Consider the following 24,840-nt stretch of genomic DNA (forward strand, 5'->3'; position numbering starts at 1 on the left):
GAAAGTTAAAGGAATATAAGATGTGTGGAAATGAAATATACTAGTCCCTTCTCTCTGCTTTTGGTTTTTTTTTTTTTTTTTTTTTTTAAGCACAGGAACAATTAAGGTAGTCATTACTAGTTTAATCTTCTTTTTCAACCATTATATACTATTATATACTGGGTATGTTACTGGTGTTAATAGCTACCATAGTGTTTACAGGTTGTGAAACAGTAAGGAGGTCATATGGCATTATAATAGATCTAAAGGAAAAATTAACATCACCTAGAGTTTATGGGTGATGAGGATGAAGGTCTTTAAAGGGACTTCATGATATCATAACCACTAAATGAAATGGTTTTATATGATTTTGAGTTTCTTACAGTGCACAAGTTAAATACATTAAAGTTGTATGCTTGACTGCTGGATCATGTGAGATGATAGTGTATGTAATACTAATAGGAAAAAGGATGGTTAGAAATAATTCTTAACTACCTTAATATGTACACAGTCCATTTCAGTTCTCCATAGACAACCTACATGGAACAAACAAATTAAGCACCTTTTTAAAAGAAAGCATTAGAATGCTTATTTACTGAGTATAGTGAGCAAAATGGAAGTAAAAATTGAAAAGGACCAGTTGTATTTTACTTAATCCCATATCCTTTCTCCCCAGACAGATTTTCCTGATTTCAGTATTCTTGCTCAGAACACAGCCTACAACAAATTGATGGCAATGATCCCTCTAGAACCAATATATTACTTTTGTGTGGATCCTATTACCAGTTGCTTATCACGTTCTTACAAAGCAAATGGAGTGGGACCAATTTGGGTCTTAGAGCCTCCTCTTAAGATGGAGCAACCACACCTGGCTTAGACTCAGCCTTTCCTGAATGTGCCTTTCCCCTTCCCTTAGTCTGGACCATTAGGACTAAGCTAACTTCTCATTTGCTTATCTCTTTCTCCTAAGGTGTAAGGCACAGAGGGTGCAGCAGGGCTCAATATCACACCTTGAGATCATGATCTGAGCCCAAATCAAGAGTCAGATGCTTAGCAGACTGAGCCACCCAGGAGCCCCATGCACTGCATATTTTAAACAAGAGCATTAGAATAGTCCCTGCATCTCTTCTTCAAGGAGGTGTAGGTGAGAAATATAAAAACATCCCATGAATAGATCCCTATCAGACAGGCTAATAACTATATTTACTATTCTTGCATCTTAACAAGTTTAGATAATCACAAACTTTATGAAATGGAAGGATGTACGAGGATGGAAGTCAAAGTATAGAGTATACTGAACAAGCCCTTTAAATTGACTGCCATACCCAGCTTCCCTCTTCCCGCTGCAACTATACCCAGGCTTTCTGCTTTGAGGGGTGCGGGGGTAGGTATGAACTCTGTACATCAAAAGTAGCCATATGACCAAGAGACAGATAATTCATAGGCTGAATAGGAAAGTATTTCGTGGCCTATTCCAAAGATGAGTTGAACTATCTCATTAACCACTTATGAGAAACTGAACTGGAAGAATAAGAATTTACTAGTTGGGAACAAAGAGAGACATCAGCAGGCATTTGGAACACAGCTGAGTCCTATAATGTCTGAGCATTAGGACAAAGATTCTCAAACCTATGCTGCTAATGACCCTGATATATATACAGAACAACCTCTGATTTAGACACAAAACAACATAATGAGTTTCTTGACCCTTAAAATTCTGGATATTGATTTTCCACATTTCTCATATTCCTAATCTGTGCATACCTTTATTTGAGAAATCTTGGTATACACTATGCACTAAATAAGGCTAACTAAATTTATGTTTTAAAAATTCAGTTCAGCTCAACACATAGTTGTTAAGAACTTCCTAGGTTTTAAGTTTTGTCCTAGATACTAGAGACTGGAGATACAATGATAAATAGTTCAATGAAAGCCCCTGTTTTCGAGTTTCTCACTGTCCAACAAGGGAGAGAGAAAATTTCTGGATAGTATTAACTTCTATGTTCTAGGCACTGTGCTAGGCATGTACCATAGATTAGTTAATTGTTATCTTCACATTTCCAGAAAATAGGTTTTATTTCACTTGACACATTGGGAAAAGCAGTTCAGAGAAGTTAACTTGCCTAAGATCATAAACCCGGTAACAAGCAGAGAGAAAGTATACATTTTTCTCTTCTCCATTCAAATTCAAGCCATCTGCACTATTCTTTGCTGCCTGTTCCAAATAACAGCAACAGTTTAATATATGAACTGTGTGCTAGATATTTTACACATGTAACCTCATTTTACGCTCATGGAAATCTAAAAAGTTAATATTACATTTATATTCCTATTTTACAGCTAAGAAAACCAAACAGTACTACAGAGGCTATAGTTATATAGTTATATAGTTATGGCAAAGTTATGTGTTTAGTGAAATTATGCCAAAACTGAAGATTGCATCTATTTGAAGAGAATAGATGGAGAGGCATAGCGGAATGGGCATCATGACTATCTAGTTTCTCTTCTTAAAATGTTTCATCTGCATTTATTTGTACTTAATTTAATTACAAATGCTTTAAGTTATGCCCTGTATCTTAAACTTCTTAGGCATTTATAATCTAAGATAGAAGCCTTATCCAAGAGGTGCCTGGGTGGCTCAGTAGGTTAAAGCCTCTGCCTTCAGCTCAGGTCATGATCCCAGGGTCTTGGGATCAAGCCTTGCATCAGGCTCTCTGTTCAGTGGGGAGCCTGCTCCCCGCCCCAACCCTGCCACCTGCCTCTTTGCCTAACTGTGATGTCTGTCTGTCAAAGAAATAAATAAAAACTTAAAAAAAAAAAAACCTTATCCAAGAAAGAACATTCTAGTGTCCTTATCCTAGGTAAAAGCTTAGTAAGTTAGTCTGATATTTTGAGTTCTTATTGATTTTATTTTAAATATAATTGCTTTAGGAGAGACATGGCAATCCAGATATTTTGATCATATTTTATTATCTCCTTCTTGATTCATGAATCTCAAAGAGAGGAAGGAGTAAATAAAACTTGGATTTGAAATCTAATGAACAACAAAAGAATTAAGGGATTCCCCAAGCAAGAGTATTATGCCTCCATCAGAAAGGATGAATACCCAACTTTTGTAGCAACATGGATGGGACTGGAAGAGATTATGCTGAGTGAAATAAGTCAAGCAGAGAGAGTCAATTATCATATGGTTTCACTTATTTGTGGAGCATAACAAATAGCATGGAGGACATGGGGACTTAGAGTGGAGAAGGGAGTTGGGGGAAATTGGAAGGGGAGGTGAACCATGAGAGACTATGGACTCTGAAAAACAATCTGAGGGTTTTGAAGGGACGGGGGGTGGGAGGTTGGGGTACCAGGTGGTGGGTATTATAGAGGGCACGGATTGCATGGAGCACGGGGTGTGGTGCAAAAATAATGAATACTGTTATGCTGGAAAAAAAAAAAATCCTAAAAAAAAAAAATAAAAAAAAAATTAAAAAAAGACTGTCTCCAATAGATATCAGTTTATGTATTAATTCAACATGTGACCCCTGAGTAATATCTATAAGCCAGTACATCGATTAATGTCCTACTTTTCAAAAGCATGTAACAGAACTCTAGGACCCCATGTATTTAATTATATCCCCCCTTTCATCCTGTGGTTGAAAGAACTTTATCTACTAATTCATATTTATTAAGTAACTGTTTATGTTTTCCATTATTACAAATTAATGCTATATATAATTATTAAATGGTACTTCTGATTGACATGACATAGCCAGAGAGGTCAACTTAGTTGATATGATTTAAATCAAAGGCTAAGCAACTTGACATTTTAGTTAGCCTTGGCAGCACTTAAGGGGGAAATTTTGTGATTTTAAGTTTCTTAAAATATGAAAAATAGTTCACAGATTCCTCTTTGATAGCAATTTCAGGTTTCAAAGAACTGAGGGTAAGAAATTAAGAGCCAGACCGTACATAGTGTTTCATTCTCCTGTGCCATTAGACATGACATCCTTCTGTCTGGTAAGTTTTCTTTTCCCTCCCCCTTTACTTACTGGGGATGAGTTTCAGTTTATAATTCAGTTTCAGCATGGACTCCTCTGAAAATATCCTCAAACCTCCTTCTCCCCTCCAGATCCAGGGTAGATTTCACCCCTATAGGAATTGTCAATTGTCCTATTGTCAATAGTTAACAAAATGATCACAGAACTTACTGTGCTCTATAGCAACTGTTTTCTCATCTCTCTTTCATTAGACTGTGAGATCCTTAAGATTATGATGAATTCTCTTATCTGTTTCTTTACAGAAAATTCCTGGTGAACTTGGTGAGCACGCAATAACTGCCTATAAAGTAAATGAGAGAAGAGAGGATAAGTGACTTGTCAAAGATCATGCAGTTAGTGACAGAGTTAGATTTGAATCTGAAGCTTTTTCCATGAATATGTCATATCTCACTGTAATGTATTTTCAAAACAAAATAGCAGACTCTGAAAAACAATCTGAGGGGTTTGAAGTGGTGGGGGGGTGGGAGGTTGGGGTACCAGGTGGTGGGTATTATAGAGGGCACGGATTGCATGGAACACTGGGTGTGGTGAAAAAACAATGAATACTGTTTTTCTGAAAATAAATAAATCAATTTAATAAAAAAAACCAAAATAGCAGACTCTCATTGGCTATTCTTTTATTATACAAGCTCTGGTAGGTACTTCTCCAGGTCTCATGTTTCAAAGGTATTGTTTATGTTCCTTTTGATTAAAAAAAAGTGAGCAATGTATAATTAGGAGTTTGATTGTTAGACAAAGTGATTTAAGCAGTAGTTGCCAATCTAATCTTACATAAGGAATCCTCTTTAAATACAAGAAATTGTAAAAGACCAGGACATTACAATATTTGTACTTTTGATGTATATTGATTAGAAAACACACACACACACACACACACACACACACACACACACACAAACATACAAGACTCCTTGTACTCCTTTTAACAATTCCACTGTGTTAAGAGAACTGTAACCCATAGGCTAGGAGTCACAAGTTTATTTGAAAGATTACCAAGTTGAAAGTAGAGAAATTTGTCTTCTGCTTCAACTCTGCTACAGCCTAAATGACCTTGGCCCAGGACTTGCTCTTTTTGAGTCTCAAATAGCTCTTTCACCTATAAATGAGGCATTAGACTAAAGACTGTGTTAGGCTTTGTACTACACAACTTCACAGCCCAGGGAGTGACGTTCATATTGATTACAATGCATGTGATGTTCCTTGGAGCTCTACAATGGAAGAGCCCTGCTTAAGAAACTCCCAGCCTAAATAGGCTGACTCTAGATAGGCTCTATTCTAAATGGACAATGGGAGAAAATTTCAATCACAGTTCTAAAAGTGCCAGCAATTCTCATTATCCTCTCATAGTCTTTCACAGCCAACTTGACAACTTGGAAATCACATCGGGAAGCCCTCTAGTTCTGATCTGATGGTGATTCCTTTTATATGAACCACCCTGACACTTTACTTATACTTTTGTATTCCTACTGCCTCCCATCTCATCTCTTCTCTTCCAAAACACTCTTTATGAGCAAAATGACACAGAACAATTCTTTTAGAGTCCCTAGTACCTCCCTAAGGTTAATTAAACATTCTTAAGAGGTTGTTAAAAATTCTGATGTCTTTTTCCAAAGCCAAGCATGCATGTTTTCTCTGAAACACATCTGGCCCTTGTGTCAGTTCCAGAAGCAATGATCATAGCGATTAGAGGCAACAATGACACTTAGCTCATCAACTCTGTTCCTTGGCACTGCTTTGGAGAAACAATGACACTGGACAGGAACTCCTGCCCTCCTCTTCCTCCATGTGGCTCTTATCGTTAAACTTTTTGGACCATGTTTCTCATGTGCCTTTAAAAATGATTCCTAAAATATAAGCCCTGAACTTGCATAAAAAGCACCCTTGGAAGGAGTATAAGGAGGGAAGAAGAAAAGACAGTAATGAAAAGAGAGAGCAAAGGAGGAAGGAAATGCAATGTTTCATGCATTTCAATCTAGTTTCACTTACATTATTTTATTTAATCCTTTCAACTATCTTGTAACTTCTGTATTGCTATTTCCCTTTAAAAGTATGATAATGTGGGGCGCCTGGGTGGCTCAGTGGGTTAAAGCCTCTGCTTTCGGCTCAGGTCATGATCCTAGGGTCCTGGGATCGAGCCCCGCAGTGGGCTCTCTGCTCAGCAGGGAGCCTGCTTCTTTCTCTCTCTTTTCCTGCCTCTCTGCCTACTTGTTATCTTTGTCTGTCAAATAAATAAATAAAATATTAAAAAAATAATAAAATAAAAATAAAAATAAAAATATGGTAATGCTCAAAAAGTTTAAAATGTATGCATGAAGTTACACAGTTTTGAAAACATATTTCAGGTGGTATCCATGCCTTGCTAAAATAGCAAGGTATAGTGTAGAAAAAGAAAGGAAGTGCCAACTATTATTAAAATGTTCACAGATTTTTTTAATTTATGTACATTTATTTATTTGCATTGCTTTGACCAAACCCCATCATTATACACCATGATAAAAATGAGTCCAAATAATTTTATACTAATATCCAAAATCATACAGTGACTTATTGGCAAGGGCAAAACAAGTACTCTGGCCTCTTTAAGCACCAATAGCATGATTTGTGATTTTGTACACAACGTGGAAAAGTCTTAGGGTAAGAATGTCCTAGACTCAAATTCTAGTTCCAGTATTTACCAGCTACTTAATTTTGAACAGGGTTTTTTCTTCTCTCCATGGGTTCTTGCTAAATAGAAACATAAGAAAACTTACTATAATACATACTGAATTTAGAGTGGTTTATGAAAACTAGAAATATTCTATGCACAATATCTGGCACATAGAATGTGTTTTAGGTGGAACTTTTTGGCTGCCAGAATCAGAAACTGACATACTTATTGATTGTAAGGATGTCATGGATGCTCTCATGAGTACTAGAGTTCAGAAGACAAAACATAATAATCTCATAAACACTAGGACTAGAGAAGCAGCTACCAGTTCTCTCCTCTCCATCTCTCAGAAGATTCCCCTCAGCTCCTCTCTTTACAAACCCTCCACTTTCACTCTCTGTTAAATAGATTCCATTTCTGCATTTTATACATGGTCCATTCTGACCATCCCTGGGTGCTATATCACAGCTTTTAGTTACAGTGGTAACCATTTCTCTGATAGAATTCACAAGATAGATAATCTGACTGGATCCTACCCACTCAAACTGGTAAACTTAAATCACAATTCCATCCCATGTCCAACTAGAAGTGGCCAATTAGAAAGAGATGAAGGCCAGTATGCATCATGGGGAAAAACTCAGGTTCTATGGTCAGACTAACCTGAGTTTGAATCTAGATTGCCCGACTTATTTATTCACCATGAGACCTTGATTAAACAGCTTAACCTCTAAGAGATTACTTTACCTTTTAAGAATAATATATATTACTTTCTTCTGAAGGTTGTTATAAGAAATAAAAGTGATCTATATAAATCATAGAGCACTTCAGTGTTAAAAACTGTTGGCTAGTAGAAGTTGTACTTCCAAGGCCATGAGAGAGAAATTTCTCTCCTTATTCTTTCTACACCTATCTAATTCCTATCCACCTGTTAGACTTCTCAGTTCTGCTGTCTTCTGGAATGCATGGTCTAGTATGCTTTAACCCACTCTAAATGCTCCTTTCTTCCACTCAGGTTCCCTAACTTTATCAAATGCCTACCTCACTGTACTAAAATCACCTGGTTAATTGTGTCTTGTTTTTTCAGCTTTATTAAGGTATAATTGTAAGCTATTTAAAGTGAAAACATAGTGGTCTGATGTACATATGCACTGTAAAAGGACTCTCTCCATTGAGTTAACTAATATCTCCATACCTCACATCCATTTTTTTCCCCTAAGAACATTTAAGTTCTACTTTCTTATCAAAGTTAAATTATACAATTAATTATATTATTGCTATTATTATTATTATGCAATAAATTCACAACTAGTATATGGGATATGCTAGGGCAAGGAATGTGCTCTAGTCACCATTATATCAACAGATAGGACAATGTTGCATGCAATGGTACCGATATGTACTTATTGGGTTACTTAATTAATGAGCAAACATCATAAAATAATACCTCATGTCAGAAAAGAGGTACATTGGATGCTATGTTTTTGCAAGGAAGACAGAAGCAAGCTCCATCTAAATATCATGAAAATACAATTGGGCTGAACTTAAGAGCATACTCTCCTATTTGGGAGAGTTTCTGATTAACTGTGTGACTCTAGTTAGAAGTGCCCAAGCAGAGAAGCAACAGCTAATAGATTTTGAAACCTCATCTAGGGGTTTCTGCCATGGCTTCTGCCATGCCCTCCTTTCCAAGAGTAGCCAAGATTCCCACTAAGAGAGAGAACTCAAAGAGTTTATACTCAACTTTGCCAGCTACCTCCAAACCCACCCCCTTCTTCAAGGTTCAAGAATGTCATTGTCAATGTCCCCTTCCTCATGCATACCAGCTGCTTGACTATCAGTGCTTCTATGTTTGTTAGGTTCAGAGTTCATCAAACCTACACTGTGGAAGGAAGGAAGGAAGATACCAAGGAATACCAAGATACCAGGAAAAGCAATAGACTCACTTCCTCGAAAGCATGCCTCTATTTTTAAAATGCTCTAGGTGAAGACCAGGGAAAGAGGCCATGACTTTCAAGAGGTATTTGTCTTTCAAATATTCACTAACATATCTGTTCAGTTTGAGAGGGCTGAATGTGAGCAATTTTCTGGAGATTAATGAGTAGAATGTACTATTGGCTTTTATTCAAATTTTCATAGTTTTCCCCAACTACCTTCCCTCAGGTTGGAGTAACTGTGGCAAAATGAAGGGACAGAGTATTGACCTAGGACAATTAAACAATTTATGCATTTCCTAATCAGCCATGTAGTAGAAATATGATATGCCATGGACATGACCCATAAGGCCGCTTTATTAAATGCATCTCCCCCACTGATGTTGATTGTGGAGCAACCTATGTCTCTACTCCTAGGATTAGTGGGAAGCAATAGCTCTACCATAAGGTCTAACATTCTTAAACATGTGCAGAACTCAATGTGAACTGCTCTAATTTGTCTTTTTATCTTTTCTTAAAATGGTTTAATACACTGGCTTTGCAATTACCTAAATAGTGGGTTAAAATACATGAAAAGCACTGTGCAGTCTTTTCTTTAACAAACATTTATCATTGGTGTTTTAGAAGTCTTGTCTCTGCAGAATTCAGGCCACATTATAGACATTACTTAATTCAACCTGCCATCACTCAGTGAGATATCAGGTAAATATTATTCCTTTCTGTTTAACCTCTTGGAAAATTAAAACATAAAATCTTTTTGGAATATAACTGAGTCAGCAATATAACAAAAAAAAATCAGAGAAACTCTGGAACCCTACCCAGAGAGTTCAACCAGAAAGCCTCAAGTAAAATTCATTCCAGTATTCTAACTGTTGCAACATTACAACACAGAGACTGTGCTATCCTCAAAACATACTATCATAACATATCATCGGTGCAGCATCTTTATTTAGTAAATAGGAAAGTCTTTTGAAGTTCTGCTAAGTAGGATGAGAATTAGCTCCTGGGCTAAGATGAATCCTTAAGGGACAGAAATGCAATTGTGTGATGCATTATTTTCCAGAATGTAATCTGGAAAAAAAAAAGTCCAAATGATATTCCTTGAGAAAGGTTAAATAAATATGGAAATCACCAAATGTATATTTAGTACCTCCTTTTAAAAATTTACACTAATATACAAAGGACTTTGAGAAATCTTAAGCAGTAGAAAAACATTAAAAAAAGTTAATTTAATTAATCTTTTGGGGTTATTTGATTATAAGCCATTGTTTTGGTCACTGATTCAATTAACCAAAGAGATTTGCTAGAAAGATACTGTATAGAAAGCTCATCAATTCCAACAGGGAATAAAGGAGTCCTCTAGAAGGACAGGGGCCAGCCAAGGAGGATGTGGGCACCTCCACAGTAATTTATAAATTTTCTTTAGGCCACAGCTATCAGATACCTTGGTTCCAGCTTTCTTCTCCTTTCCATTCTTGTGTTTTTACTTTTATGTTATTTACTTTTATTTGACATAGTATTAGAAGTCCTAGCCTCAGCAATCAGACAACAAAAAGAAATAAAAGGCACCCAAATTGGCAAAGAAATCAAACACTCACTCTTTGCAGATGATAAGACTTCGTGTGGAAAACACATAAAAATCTACCTCAAAATTGCTAGGACACACACAGAAATTCAGTAAAGTGGAAGGATATCAAGCCAATGCACAGAAATCATTGCATTTCTATATACCAACAACGAGACAGAAGAAAGAGAAGTTAAGGAGTTGATCCCATTTATAACTGCACCCAAAACAATAAGATACCTAGGAATAAATCTAAACCAAGAGGTAAAAGATATGTACTCTGAAAACTGTAAAATAATCATGAAAGAAATAGAGGAAGACACATGGAATGAAAAAACATTCCATGTTCATGGATTGGAAGAACAAATATTGTTAAAATGTCCATGCTACCTAGGGCAATCTACAAATTCAATGAAATCCCTATCAAAATACCATCAACTTTTTTCACAGAACTGGAAAAAATAATCCTAAAATGTGTATGGAACCAGAAAAAAACCCAACTAGCCAAAGGAATGTTGAAAAAGAAAACCAAAATCGGTGGCATCACAATCCAAGCTCTAATACAAAGCTATAATCATCAAGACATTATGGTACTGGCACAAAAACAAACACACAGGTCAATGGAACAGAAAAGAGAATCCAGAAATGGACCCTCAACTCTATGGTCAACTAATCTTTGACAAAGTAGGAAAGAATATCCAAAGGAACAAAGATAGTCTCTTCAATAAATGGTGATGGGAAAATTGGACAGCCACAGGGAGAAGAATGAAACTGGACTATTTCCTTACACCACACATAAAAATAAACTCAAAATGGATGAAACACCTTAATATGAGACAGGAATCCATCATAATCCTTGCAGAGAACGCAGGCAGCAAACTCTTAAACCCCAGCTGCAGCAACTTCTTGCTAGTCATGTCTCCAAAGGAAAGGAAACAAAGGCAAAAATGAACCCTTGGGACTTCATCAAGATCAAAATCTCTTGCACAACAAAGGAAACAGTCAACAAAACCAAAAGACAACCAACAGATTGGGAGAAAGTATTTGCAAATGACATTTCAGATAAAGGGCTAGTATGCAAAATCTATAAAGAACTAATCAAACTCAACATCCAAAGAACAAAGAATCCAATCAAGAAATGGGCAGAAGACACAAACAGGTATTTCTCCAAAGAAGACATCCAAATGGCCAACAGGCACATGAAAGAATGTTTCACATCACTCAGCATCATGGAAATACATATCAAAACCACAATGACATACCACCTCACACCCGTCAGAATGGCTAAAATTAATTAAGTCAGGAAACGACAGATGTCGGTGAGGATGCAGGGGAAAGGAAACTCTCCTACACTGTTGGCGGGAATGCAAACTGGTGCAGCCACTCAGGAAAACAATATGGAGGTTCCTCAAAAAGTAGAAAACAGCAATTGCACTACTGGGTATTTACCCCAAAGATACAAATGTAATGATCCAAAGGGGCACCTGCATCCAATGTTTTAATAGCAATGTCCACAAGAGCTAAGCTATGGAAAGAGACCAGGTATCCATCGACAGATGAATGGATAAAGAATATGCTATGTATATACAATGGAATACTACTCAGCCATCAAAAAAATGAAATCTTGGCATTTGCAATGATGAGGATGGAACTAGAGGTTATTATACTAAGCAAAATAAGTCAATCAGAGAAAGACAATGATCATACGATCTCACTGATATGCAGAATTTAAGAAACAAGGCAGAGGATTATATAGGAAGAGAGAACAAAATGAAACAAGATGAAACCAGTGAGGGAGATAAACCATAAGAGACTCTTAATTAGAGGAAACAAACCCAGGGTTGCTGGGCAGGAGAGGGGTTGAAGGAATGAGGTGGCTGGATGATGGACACTGAAGAGGGTATGTGCTGGGTGAGTACTGGGTGCTGTGTTAAGACTGATGAATCACAGATCTCTACCCCTGAAAAGAATAATACATTATATGTTAATTAATAAAAGGGAAAAAAATTAAAGATAAGTAAAAAATAAAAGAGACCTAAAAAAAATTTTTTTTTACTTTACTTGAATAGAGAGTCTGACTAGCTTAGTTAGGAATCAAAGATAAAAACTCTGCTTAAGGGCGCCTGGGTGGCTCAGTGGGTTAAGCCGCTGCCTTCGGCTCAGGTCATGATCTCAGGCTCCTGGGATCGAGTCCCGCATTGGGCTCTCTGCTCAGCAGGGAGCCTGCTTTCTCCTCTCTCTCTGCCTACTTGTGATCTCTCTCTGTCAAATAAATAAATAAAATCTTTAAAAAAAAAAAACAAAACTCTGCTTAACAGTTTGCACTGAGTTACAGTTTAATTTTGAGCAAATTACCAAATGAAGTAATTACTATGCATGATGGACAAAATTACCTCAGTAATTTTTCGTAACTCTGAGATTATAATCTAAAAAGAATTTTAGGCCTTTTACGTTTCATGGTGATTTTAAGAAACCTCCTGAATGTTCTTTGTTTTTTTTTCCCCACAACATTTCTAAACTGTGCTGCACTGTGAGGCTCAACAAAGTTCAGTCTTATTTTTCTTGTAATGTTTTTCTTTGTGGAATCTGAAATGTGGTCAAAATAAAACAAAAAGGGACTTGACCTCTAAAATGGAAACTTCACTGCAAAATTCCTCTTGTTATAAAAGTCAATAATAAAAAGTAGATGGACAAATGAAAATGGGATCTTATTTTACATTTGGATTCCAACTCCCAAAACTATATGCTTCCATCAACTGGCCATACCCCAACATTTGTTTGATGTCACGCACAGCAATAAGAATTAGTTGCTCTTTGGGCCAAGTTAAGGTTAATTATTTAATCATTAAAAAAGGTTAATGAAATAAGTACAGCAGGCAGAAAACAGAAAGAACTCTCTCCACCCTCTCTTTCCTCTTATTCCCAAAGAAAAGGAATATTGGCCAGATTCCAAGTCACCAGTTGGGAGGCATGTATAAATGATAGGGCACTATACATTATATGAAAACGAGAGTGACTATTTTCTTCTCTGCTTTCATCCATACAACCATTAAAACAAAATGCCCCATGACACTTTTTTTACCTGAAAGAAGCACAGCCATGCTTCTGATGTTCTCTTCTGTACACTTTCTGTGGGTTGTAAGCTTTTTCTGGGTGTCATTCATGTTCTTACCTCTTTCTTTATTCTATGTAGCCAGAGACCAAAAAAATGCCATGGCCTTTCCCCTTAGGACAGGCCCAGAGGGAGAAAAGAACCTAATATTAGATGGGGGAAATAAGTAAACCCCAGGACAGACCACTAACTCCACCAAAGCTTGAGATTTCTACTTAGAAGATTGAGCCCAACCTACTAAAGTGAAGTAAGAGTTTATTTCCCTTTGCTAAGTTTCTTGTTATTATATTAATTTCTTCAGTAATACTTATTAATAGAGAGCTTTAATGTAGGTTACCGGCTACCATCATATATGGAAACCTGACTCTTGACTTTGGAGAGTTTATAGTTCCATGAAAGATACAAAAAAATCAACCACAGGTAGAAAGATAATATTCCGAAAATAACCAAGGTTTTGTTGTTGTTGTTGTTGTTGTTGTTTTGTTTCCCTCAAACTCATCCCTGTTGCCCTGAGAAAGTGCAAATCAGCTTAGAAAAAAGAAATCCGGGCACCTGCATGGCTCAGTTGTTTAAGCAACTACGTTAGGCTCAGGTCATGATCCTGGAGTCCCAGGATCCGGTGGAGTCCCACATCTGGCTCCCTGCCCATCAGGGAGTCTGCTTTTCCCTCCCCTCTCATACTCTCTCTCTCAAGTAAACAAAATCATTTTAAAAATTTTTTTAAAAAAGAAATCAATTGGGTTTCTGAATGCATTTTTAAAAAGCTCATTGCAGGGACAACTGCCTTGAAAGATAATGAAAATAGGTTCAAAATAAAAGCCTAACTCTGCATATCAAAAAAAGGCAGAATCTTAGGGAGGTGGATACAAAGTTCATCTATAACTTCATATTAGAAAGACAATCAAGGAATATTCAGTTTGCATCGGGGTAGGAGTTTCACAACTGGGAGAGAAAGAGAGAAAGTAAACCTCTAGTTGTTGTGCATTGCGGAGAAAGGACCCTTAGCTCTGCCTCCTCTTGAGCCAAAACTGTAGATAGAAGCTAGAGCAGGGCCTTGCTCTCCCTGTTGCCTTCTGGGAAGAAGTTGAGGCTCCTAGGAAAGCCAAATTCTACCATGGTATCACGGCTCTGTTCTGGCTGTGGTTGAGTGAGGTGTCCTGGGTAGATGAGACTGAAGGAAGCCTCACAGAGTGCAAAAAACACAGCAGGGTATAGAAAATTAACCAAGTTAGAAAGGAACCTCTACTTCCAACAAGCAAGAAAAAAAACAAGTCAATAGCCTCTGGGTTGGAGATAAAATGAGACAGGGGACATGGGTGTGGCAATCAGAGGTCACTGCAGGATCAGGTATAGTAGCTGGAAATACAGCACAAAGAGGAAAGAACAGGTAGATCTCACTATAGGTTATAGAGAATCACTACAAAAAGGTGCCCCATTCTCCATGAGGTCCAGGAACTCATATCTTTCTAAAAGAAGAAATGGAGATAAGGGAGGAAAAATTCTTGAACTGAAAAAACTGTATTTATCTGAGATAAGTTGAAAAAAAAAATCTGCAAGTGACTTGTAGCAAGGTTTAGTTGTACCATAGACAGAAGTGGAATCCCCCTAATTCCTGCTGAACAGAAATAAAGGAAATTACATGCTTGCACATATCTGAACTCTGTAACTTTGGAAATTCATGAAAGCACAATTTACATTTACAACCTGTGAAATATACTATAAAGAAAATTATGGGATGTCACACAAGTAGACAAAAGGTCCAGTGTGGGGTCTCTAAAATGTTTTCCCTGTGGAACTGACATTTGAGATGAAGCTTGAAGGATGTAGGTACTAAACAGGTAAGCAGAAAAAGAGAATGTGTAAAGGCCCCAAAGACAGAGGGAACATGATGTGTCCAAAAAGAGAAAGTCAGCAAAAGTGGCTGCAGGATAGAGAGCATGAAGAGGTATGAGATTAGGTTGTGGATTTGAGGGTAGGAGGACCATGAGCATGAAAGGCATTCTATAGGAACTTGTAAGCTATGCTATGTATCTTGATCTTCATGCTGAGGAGGACAAGATCCCTTTGAAATATTCTGGGAGAGTGACACAATCAAATTTGTCTTAAATACAGTATTCTACCCAAATGTGGGATATGAATTAGAAGTGGGCAAGAACAAAGCTTGGGGATTATTTAGTGGGCTTTTATAGTGGAGTAGGGATGAGATGACAGAAAAGGGGATGCTTTGGGGGTAGAAAGATGTAGATAAATTAGAGGGGGAAAAATCAAATGTTAAAAATTAAAAGGATTCTAGAAAGGGACTACAAATGGGAATGGGGAAGAGGCGAAAGGACTAGTAAGGAGAATGGTTGGCAACCATGTTTGGGCACTCTTACACAACTTAAGTATTAATACCATTAAAATCATTTTATTCTCTCTCATTAATCCTGAGAAGGCTGGGGAGAAAATCATCAATTGTGCTTCATATGACTTCCTAAACACAATGGCTTATAGTTTAAAGTTCAAAAAGCAGTTTATCTAAAATAATGCTTTAAATTCCTGAAGGTAAAATTAATCATGTTACAGCTAATCAAGCCATTTAAAACTCACCTTAAATTTTCAGGTGATTTTCTAAGATGTAAAATTATAATTTCCATTTCACTTCATATTCTATTACAGAAACCAAGGTTATTTCACACATCCATACACATAGAAACCCTCGAATATGTAGATTCATCACATAGAGAGGTAATATCATTGCTCGTTTTTTTTTCCTGGCCTTCTCTCTGGTTTCACTTAACCCTCTTGTTTGTTTACCTAAACTTTAAGAATACAAATATGCTCAACTGGAGTATAATACTCTGCTTCTTGTCAATGTTCAGGAAATGGACTGTATGCTTTCAAAACTTCTTTTCAAAGTGGGAAAATAGACACATCTGTGGAGTGACAAAGACACACATTAAAAATTCTATGCTTGTCTAGACATAATCAAACCCATTTCATAGTAGGTGTTAAATACTTCTAATTAAAGTAATTTAAGATTTTTTTTTTAATTCTAGAATGGTAGCAAAATGTTAACATTCAAAAATAAAATTCTTACATTCCCCAGGCTCTACTTTGGTCTCCAGAGTAATCAGAATACTTATTGGTCTGACTCTCTGCTAATTGAAAATATATATATAAATATAAATATATATATATACATATATATATATATATATATATATATATATATAGAAGACAGTGACAACCAATTTATCTTTAAGTAGCATGCTAGCTAACCTGTTCTTTCTTCTGCATGCATCCCCCAATGTCTCTTCTTTCTCACAGTCTCCTAACCAAAAAAGATTGATCTTTTCCAGATGGCTTTGACATTTCCAAGGAATGCTTCAGTGGGAATGATGGACTGGAAAGAGAAAAGTGAGATGATTCTCACAAAGGGGATAAGGCCACAGAATTTGACATATTATTATGTCACTTGCCAAAAGTGGATAAATTGCTGACTTTCTTCCTATTAGTCAGGGTAGCTCCCCTTCCCTTTATATGAGCTAAAGTATTGTTACCTGAAAGCATTTATTTGAAGATAACACTGTACGGAAAGGCAAAAATGACTTCATAGAATAGATGTGTCTGCCCCCATTCATGAATGCTAGTTAAGAATTAGGTATGAATTATAAGAGTTTTTTTCCAGCTCTTCAATTCTTTCTTGTTGCCTCAGCTATATCTCACTGCAACTCCTTTTCTCAGTTATGCAAAACATACTCTTGTAGCTCCTCCTTAATTTTTCTTGATCTCAAACCAGGAAAAAAAATGATTTTTCAGTGTACTATTTAAACAGAAACCACCAGAGAATAATGAAAGGAGAAAGATTCAAGAGGATTGAGAATAAAGAGAAAGAGAGCAAGTGAGAGAGAGAAAGTGAAATGGACACAATATTGTAAGAATTTTAATTCACCTTGATTTAATTCACCTTCATTTCAAAGATATAGTGAATTTTCTAAGATTGTCTTATATAGTTTCCTTCTACTACAATATTAGATACAGCTCTATTACAGGAGCTGATGACTCAGAAGATTTGTTTATATAAACTATTGATCAGGGAATCTTTCAGAGGGGCAGATCTTATTTTTCATCTGAACTTCAATTATTATTTCATAGTCCCAACAGGTATTGTATAACCTTCTGATAGCAGTCCATAGAGTATAAAGTATAAAAAGTATAAAGTCCATAGAGTATAAAGAAAATGGCTACCTTGCTTCACAGTTTTGCACAAATTTGTTCAAATACTTTTGTTTTTACTGTTTAGTTATTTTAACTCCACAAATTCATTAACAATGTAAAACTTAACTCTGTCTCAATTGTCTTAACAGGTTAGGCTAGATTATGTGTTAGGATAAACAACTCCTAAGGGCCAGTGGCTTAAAATTAACACAGGTTTATTTCTTGTTTAAGGTACATGTTAAGTGTGAGCTGTTAAGTGGGGCTCTATTCATAGTATTTAGGGACCCAGTTTGATGGAGGTTCACCATATTAAGACGCTATCACTGCAATAGAAAGTCTTGAGATCCACCCCAAAACAGCAAGAGAATGAGGGCTAGAGCAGTGAAAACCAGCGCTAAATGGTTCATTTTGGAAGTGATACTGGACACTTTTATTCCCATTTCTTTGGTTTTAAAAGGATAGAGAAGTATAATCCTTCATGTTCTTGGAAATAAAGGAGATCCCAAAATTGATGAATGATGCTACTCCATTCCTTCTTCCCCAGATTAAGTTATTTGGGGTGGTTGCCAAGAAAGGCAGACCCTAGGATGGATTCCATGATTTCTATCCCTTGGTGTTCATGCCCTGCATCCCTAGTCCCAACCACCCACACACCTGCTCCTTGATTTGGGGTGGGATGTGTGTATTACATAACAAAACACCACAGACTTAAGCATTGACTTAAACAAAATACCATAGGCTTAAACAATAGAAATTAATTTTTTCACGATTCTGAAGGCTAAAAGTCTGAAATCAAAGTATTGATCAAAGTTGATTTCTTCCAAGGTCTTCCTCCTTAGGCTGTAGATGGCTGTCTTCTCTGTCTTTATACAATTTTTCCTCTGTGTGTCTATATATTTTTTTAAGATTTTATTTATTTAGTTGAGAGAGAGAGAATGGATGAGCAGATGCAGGTAGTGGGGAGGAAGGGGCAGAAGGAGAGGGAGAAGCAGACTCCCCACTGAGCAAGGAGCCCAATGCAGGTTTAATCCCAGGACCCTGAGATCATGACCTGAGCTGAAGGCAAATGTTTAACCTATGAGCACCCCCAGCCACCCTTGTGTTCTCATCTCCTCTTCTTATAAGGACACCAGTTATATTGAATTAGGACTTAACCTAATGACTTTATTTAAAACTTAGTTACCTCCTTAAAGGCCCTATCTCCAAATACAGTCACGTTCTGAAGTACTGGGAGTTAAGAATTCAATATATTAATCTGGTGGGGGAGGGGAGGGGAAGGAAAGGTGGGAAAAGGGGAGATACAATTTAGCCCATAACAATCTGTGACTTGCTTCTAGTCAACAGCATATGGTATAGGTGAAGGGATTTTTTTTAGATGCGATTAAGGTCCCAAATCAGTTCATTTGGAGTTAGTCAAGGGAAATTACCCTTATGGTGCTAAGCTAACTAGGTCCAAGCCCTTAAAAGGGGGAAGGGAACATTTCTAGAGAGAGAACATCTCCTGTGGGCTCCACAAAGTAAGCAGTTACACTGAAGAAGCCCATGTGGCAGGGAACTATATGTAGCCCCTAAGCAGAGCACAGCCTCCAGCCAGTAGTCGACAAAATGCTGACTCAGTCATATAGTTGCCAGCTGCAAGGAAATGAATTCTACCAACAACCTGAATAAGCTTGGAAGTGGATTGTACCCGTCTAGCCTCATAGATGCGAACATAACCCAGCCACATCTTTATTATCGCCTCATAAGATTCTGAGTAGTGGATCCAACTAAACCACATCCAGACTCCTAACTCATGGAAAACTGTGAGATAATAAATGTGTTGTTAAATAAATGTGTTAGTACTAAATTTGTAGTAAATTGCTATTCAGCAATAGAAATTAACAGAGCTATACTCTATTTATTTCATTATCAGTTGAGGTGTAGCAATCTGGAAACTCGGAAATGTGATTTCAGACACTGATTCACTCAATCCTAGAGTGTTAAGAAAAACACGTGTATGTGTATGTGTGTGTTTCTGTGCGTGTGCGTGTGTGTTAATAACATTCTTAGTTCTGGTGATATCTCTACCATTGTTTTCTTTTCATCTTATTTTGCTCTCCTTATGTTTTCTTTTGTGTGTGTGTTTTAAACAAAGCAGAAAATTCTTAAAATTAACTCCACTGCTATTCACCATTCAATAAGCAACTTGATTGCAACTCTCACTTTTTTTCCATTGGGTTAGTGAAAGCTGCCAAACAAGGCTAGTTAAGCTTTTGGAAAGGAATAGTTTTCATAAGTCGCATCTTTCTCCCTAACTCCCATTTTCAAGACATCTCAAAATCCAATATTCACTGGGTGCTGTTAGAGACTCCAAGGAACTGGCTCCTTGAAAAGCGTTTAGGCAAATAATGAAATCATCACAACTGATACTTTGGAAGAAAGTACAAACTCAGAGGGTTTATAGTATATTATTTCTAGTTTTAACAAAAGCATTCTAAAACACTTTTTAAAACACTGTCTTTTAAAACACTTTTAAAACGCTGTCTGGCATAATATACGACCGAACATGTTTGTCAAACAAATGAATGGACTTTAAATAATTCTCTAGAATAGTCATTCACTTATTTAGTGAGCCATTTTTAATGCCTACTGTGTATGAACTGTATGCTAAAGAAAAAAAAAAATGGGGAGAAAGTATTATGAAAGACAGAAGGAAATAAGCCTCAGAAGGAAACGAAGAAAATTTAAAGAAGGAGGACATATTAATTTAGCTTTAAAGAATGAATAAAAATTGCCAATTGGAGCTGAAGTGTGAAAAGGGGGTGGGAAGAAGGAAAAAGGAATTCAGTACAGAAGACAAAACAGGAACAAAAATTTCCAGGTGTACAAATAACTGGTTTGTATGGAGATTGGAAATAGTTTGATATTTTGGCAGAACTGTCTGGAAGAAGCCAGGAACCAGAACTTTTCAGGTCACATTTTGTTCATAGATATATTATGTTTGATTGTACAGTAATTATTAAAATTTGGAATTAGTTAGTTTCATTGAAATAGGCTTAGAGTAATGCCTAGCCTATAATACATACTATATACATATTTGTTAATAATATTTTAAAAATACTATTTCTGATGAAACTCCAGACTTCCAACTCTTTTTGAAGAATCAGAAGTATGGAACCATTGAAAAACTCTGTCAGAGAAGCTCCTTCAGAAAGGGTATGCTGTCTCATAATCACTATGATTATGTCTCATAATCACATATGTACCATTCCTAGGTCTTGTTCTAGTCATGTCAAACAGTTAAACTATTCATTTGAGCCCCATAGTCATTTGCCTGGTCAGGCAATCAAGTTCAAAGTTTGTCGTTAACATGCTCCTGTAAATCATTCTGGAAACTTCAGACTTTTTCACAGGAATAATAAAGAATCACAAAAAAAGATTTTAGGACAAGGAATGACACAATTGTATCTATGTTATATTAAGTTACACGAAATTGTCTTTTTTTCCGCCTTGCACGAGTCAAAAATAGTCAAATATCAACAGTTTTCTTTGGTTCAATAGGATGATTCTAGTTATATGTGGTAAATGGAATGGAGAGGAGAGAAACTGAAGGCACGGAAACCAGGCAGGAGGAAATTATATCACCTCAGCATGGAATAATGAAGGCCCAGTTTGGGATAATGGCAGTGGGAAAGAAGTAAAAGAACTGAGATTATATACAGATATATGAATCAGTGATACCTATGCTTTCCGACTACCTGGTTCATACCTTTAGAAAGAAAAATCAGAATAAACTGGAATGTTTTTAGAAAGTAAATTATACATGCTTAGCTTCTCTTCCATGAGATATATATTTTTAAGAAGGCTTTCTCCACTTATAATTGAGGATTGCTTTTGTTAGAAATCCTTGTTACTGATGAAAACGAGTGTACCCTTCAAATGTGTTGGCACAGAGAAATATTGAGGACCAAAGTCACTTTGGAGATTGAATAAGTGTAGAGCGGAGTGAAGAGACACAAGTAACTGATGGTAAAAGGGGTTTCACCTTTGGTCACTGAGAAGATGATGATGCCTTTAATTGAGGTTGTCCAAAAGAATGTTATGGAGTTTCAGACCCATTTGAGAATCTGACAAAAACAATATTCTCACTTAAAACTAAGCTCATATACACAACAATTTGATTTCCAACAGTTTGCAGAATTTTGAAGTCTGTCCATCACCTCCCTAGGAAATAGGAACCCCTAGGGTTCTAGGAAAAAGAAGCCCTGTGGAATATAGGCTCTACTGCCTCTGGATCAGGAAAACTATCATGCACCATGATAGCTTTTCATGAACTGAATTATTCTCTGGCATGAATATTCATTGGCATGATGTTAAAATAGTAAATATCAAATGGGGGGGAAGTAGGGGAAAGATAGGAGAGAGATTCTCAGATCTCCTAATTAGACTACCCTGTATTGGGTTATCCCCCCTTCATTTACATAGAAATTTTGAACCCCAAGAAAAGAGTGTGGCAGGTTTTCTGGCTCAAATACATTTTTTTAAGATTTTATTTATTTATTTGACAGACAGAGATCACAGGTAGGCAGAGAGGCAGGCAGAGAGAGAGGAGGAAGCAGGCTCTCTGCTGAGCAGAGTGCCCGATGCAGGACTTGATCCCAGGACCCTGAGATCATGACCTGAGCTGAGGGCAGAGGCTTAACCCACTGAGCCACCCAGGTGCCCCCTGGCTCAAGTACATTCTTAAATAGGCACCAAATATACTGACTTGTTATCTTGAGGATGTTAAAAAGGATTCTAAACCCTGTTTACTCCAAAGTTTAGTTGTAGTTGTTGTTTCTTTTGTATGTCCCTTACCTCTATTTTTGTTTTGTTTTGCTTTGTTTGTAAGCAGAGGAAAAAAAAAAATGCTTACCCAAACTGTATCATTGGCTCTTGCAGGGCTCCAAATTGAAAGTGAATAGATATTACACATTTATCATCATTTCTTTCAAGACAGAAAAAAATATTTTCAGTCCTCACCCTCTCTCATCTGCCAGACTATCAACAGCATATTACATTGGGCAGCTTCTACTTTACCTGAAACATAAGGCCTATCTATTACATTTCATAACCTCTGAAAGTAGTCAAAGTTTAGAATGGAAGACAAGTTTTGTCTACATTTTTATAGTTACTGAAAGGTACAAATAACACTATAAAACAAATTATTTTAAAACTGCCTTCAGGGACACCTGGTGAGGGGGGCTCAGTCATTTAAGCATCCAACTCTTGATTTCAGCTTAGGTCAAGATCTCAGGTTGTAAAATATAACTCCACATCAGGCTCCATGCTCGATGTAGAACCTGCTTAAGATTGTCTATTTCCCTCTCCCTTTGCTCCCCCACCAACTCTTGTACTCTCCTTCTATTAAAAAAAAAAAAAAAAAAAAACCACAAAAGTACAAAATATTAGCTATCATATTATAAGTCAGGAAAGTCATTGGGAATTAGTCCTTGGTCTGAGGTATGATTATGGTTTTCTTGGAATGACTGACTTGATTTGGGATAAGAGGCATGAGGGATTAATCCTGAGGATCCGAAAGCAAATAGTGGTGAAGAAGCTATGAATATATAGGGGAGGGAATGTTGGGGTAGAGAGGATATTCCCCTGAGCAAGATTTCTGGGCCTCTTCTTTATTACTGCTTATAAAGATGAGATACCCTGAAGAAGGGCAGTCTTATTTCAAATGTAGAAACTCTCTTCTCTCCCACATTCTTCAGAGGGATAGTCCTATGCCAACCACGCTAAATCACTCTTAACTTTTGGGATAGCTGCCTTGAAAATAGGAACAAATACCACAATCTTACAAACATCCTCAATAGTGACCAAGCCTCATCTTCTGATAATTTTAGAAATGTCCAGAAGGCCTTCAGAATAACTGAATCCTTGCTTGTATGTTTGGCTATATTGCATCTATATTCAGATATCAATCACAATCATCTTTCTATGGCCTGTGTACCTAACAGAACTTTTTTTATTGAAGTGTTGAAGTTGAATATTTTAATATTTTAAAATCTTGGATCATATCTATTTAGTGGCATGCCCTATCTATCTTAAAATGTACTTATGTTTTAATGTTTTCTAATAAGGACCAACACTTCACAATTCAGGACAATGAATATTCGGTGAAATTAAACATATATTGAATAACTTGTTTTATACATGAAACAGAACTATGCCCTAAAAGAGATACATACATGAATAAAATACTGTTTCTGTCCTTGAGAAGCCAACTTTCCAAAAAAAGAGTTGAAATTTGGAAACAAGGAAATCAGTCTAATCAATTATCATTTTGGAATTATTTAAGAGATTCATTGATCATGACAGCACAGCATTCTTTATCTCCATCCTTTGAGGAAGGACCAGATTTCTGATAATCCAATCATTTTAGAGTGATGACTATCTAGCAAGTATTCCAGTAGCACGGTCAGTGGATGTTGTGTCAGGAAGTACCTGGTAGCTAAGGTGTAACACAAACAATAACAAAACGCCCTCTTATATTTAAATATTCCATATATACCTTCAAATAAAAAAGGAAAAGAGAGGCTAGGTTTCTCCTTATAATATCCATGCTATTTTATAGGTTGTATTATACATAAAAATACATATGCTCTAACAACATCCTCAGTAATTTTCTAAGCCCTACTGAGAAGTAAGTGCTTTGAGAACTTGACAAAGAAAAAAGAAGGAAGTTTAGCAAGAAGAGTTAACAGAAGTCATACATCGTCAGTAGGAGTCAAAATAATACAATTTACATGATTCTGGGAAACAGGGGTTTCTAAGCAGCCACCAATAATGCTACATATATTAGTCAGCATTCCAGCCCCCTGGTGAACTATCAGTTTGCAGATGAAAGAAAACACTGCCTCAAAGTAACTTAAAATTGCTGTGTGGGCAGGGTGATGAATGATCACCACAGATTGCTGCCCCCATGCCTCTTATTGGGGTTTTATAAAATGCAGTTCCGTGTACAAACATGCTTTATTTTAAAAATTCTCAGCCATGGTGAGGTTTTAGTACTCATGGAATACAGATTCTATGTGCCTTTTCCAACTTACTTACAGGACAGGGCTTGGAGCAAAATAGATTAGCTCCCCAAAAGGTTTAAGTGTGTCAGGGAAGACCACAGTAATGGGCAAGGATTTGAGAACCTCACTTTATGATATTAGTTTGAAGCAAGTGGGCATCATCAGAGAAGTGAGGTTTGAGTGTCCATTGGAGCAGTTCTTTCTGGCTAAGCCTTTTTGTATCTAAGGGTACTAGCCTAATTGCCCTTCACTCAAACCATATTTTCAAGCATTTTGTATGTTGCAGGCAAACAGTAGGGTATCTAGTACAGA

The 24,840-nt window shown here is 36.7% G+C and overlaps 1 long non-coding RNA gene across 1 annotated transcript; it reads right to left on the bottom strand.

Annotated features, from left to right (window-relative positions):
• Positions 1–484: 484 nt before the first annotated feature.
• LOC116567563 lies at positions 485–16,625 on the bottom strand. Its single transcript, XR_004276256.1, has 3 exons — positions 16,544–16,625; positions 4,179–4,308; positions 485–515 (listed from the first exon to the last, which is right to left on the bottom strand). It is a non-coding gene; the product is annotated as an uncharacterized LOC116567563 (long non-coding RNA).
• Between the last annotated feature and the right edge of the window lie 8,215 nt (positions 16,626–24,840).

The sequence above is a fragment of the Mustela erminea genome, chromosome 10 (genome assembly GCF_009829155.1).
Source record: "Mustela erminea isolate mMusErm1 chromosome 10, mMusErm1.Pri, whole genome shotgun sequence".
NCBI classification, from domain to species: domain Eukaryota; kingdom Metazoa; phylum Chordata; class Mammalia; order Carnivora; family Mustelidae; genus Mustela; species Mustela erminea.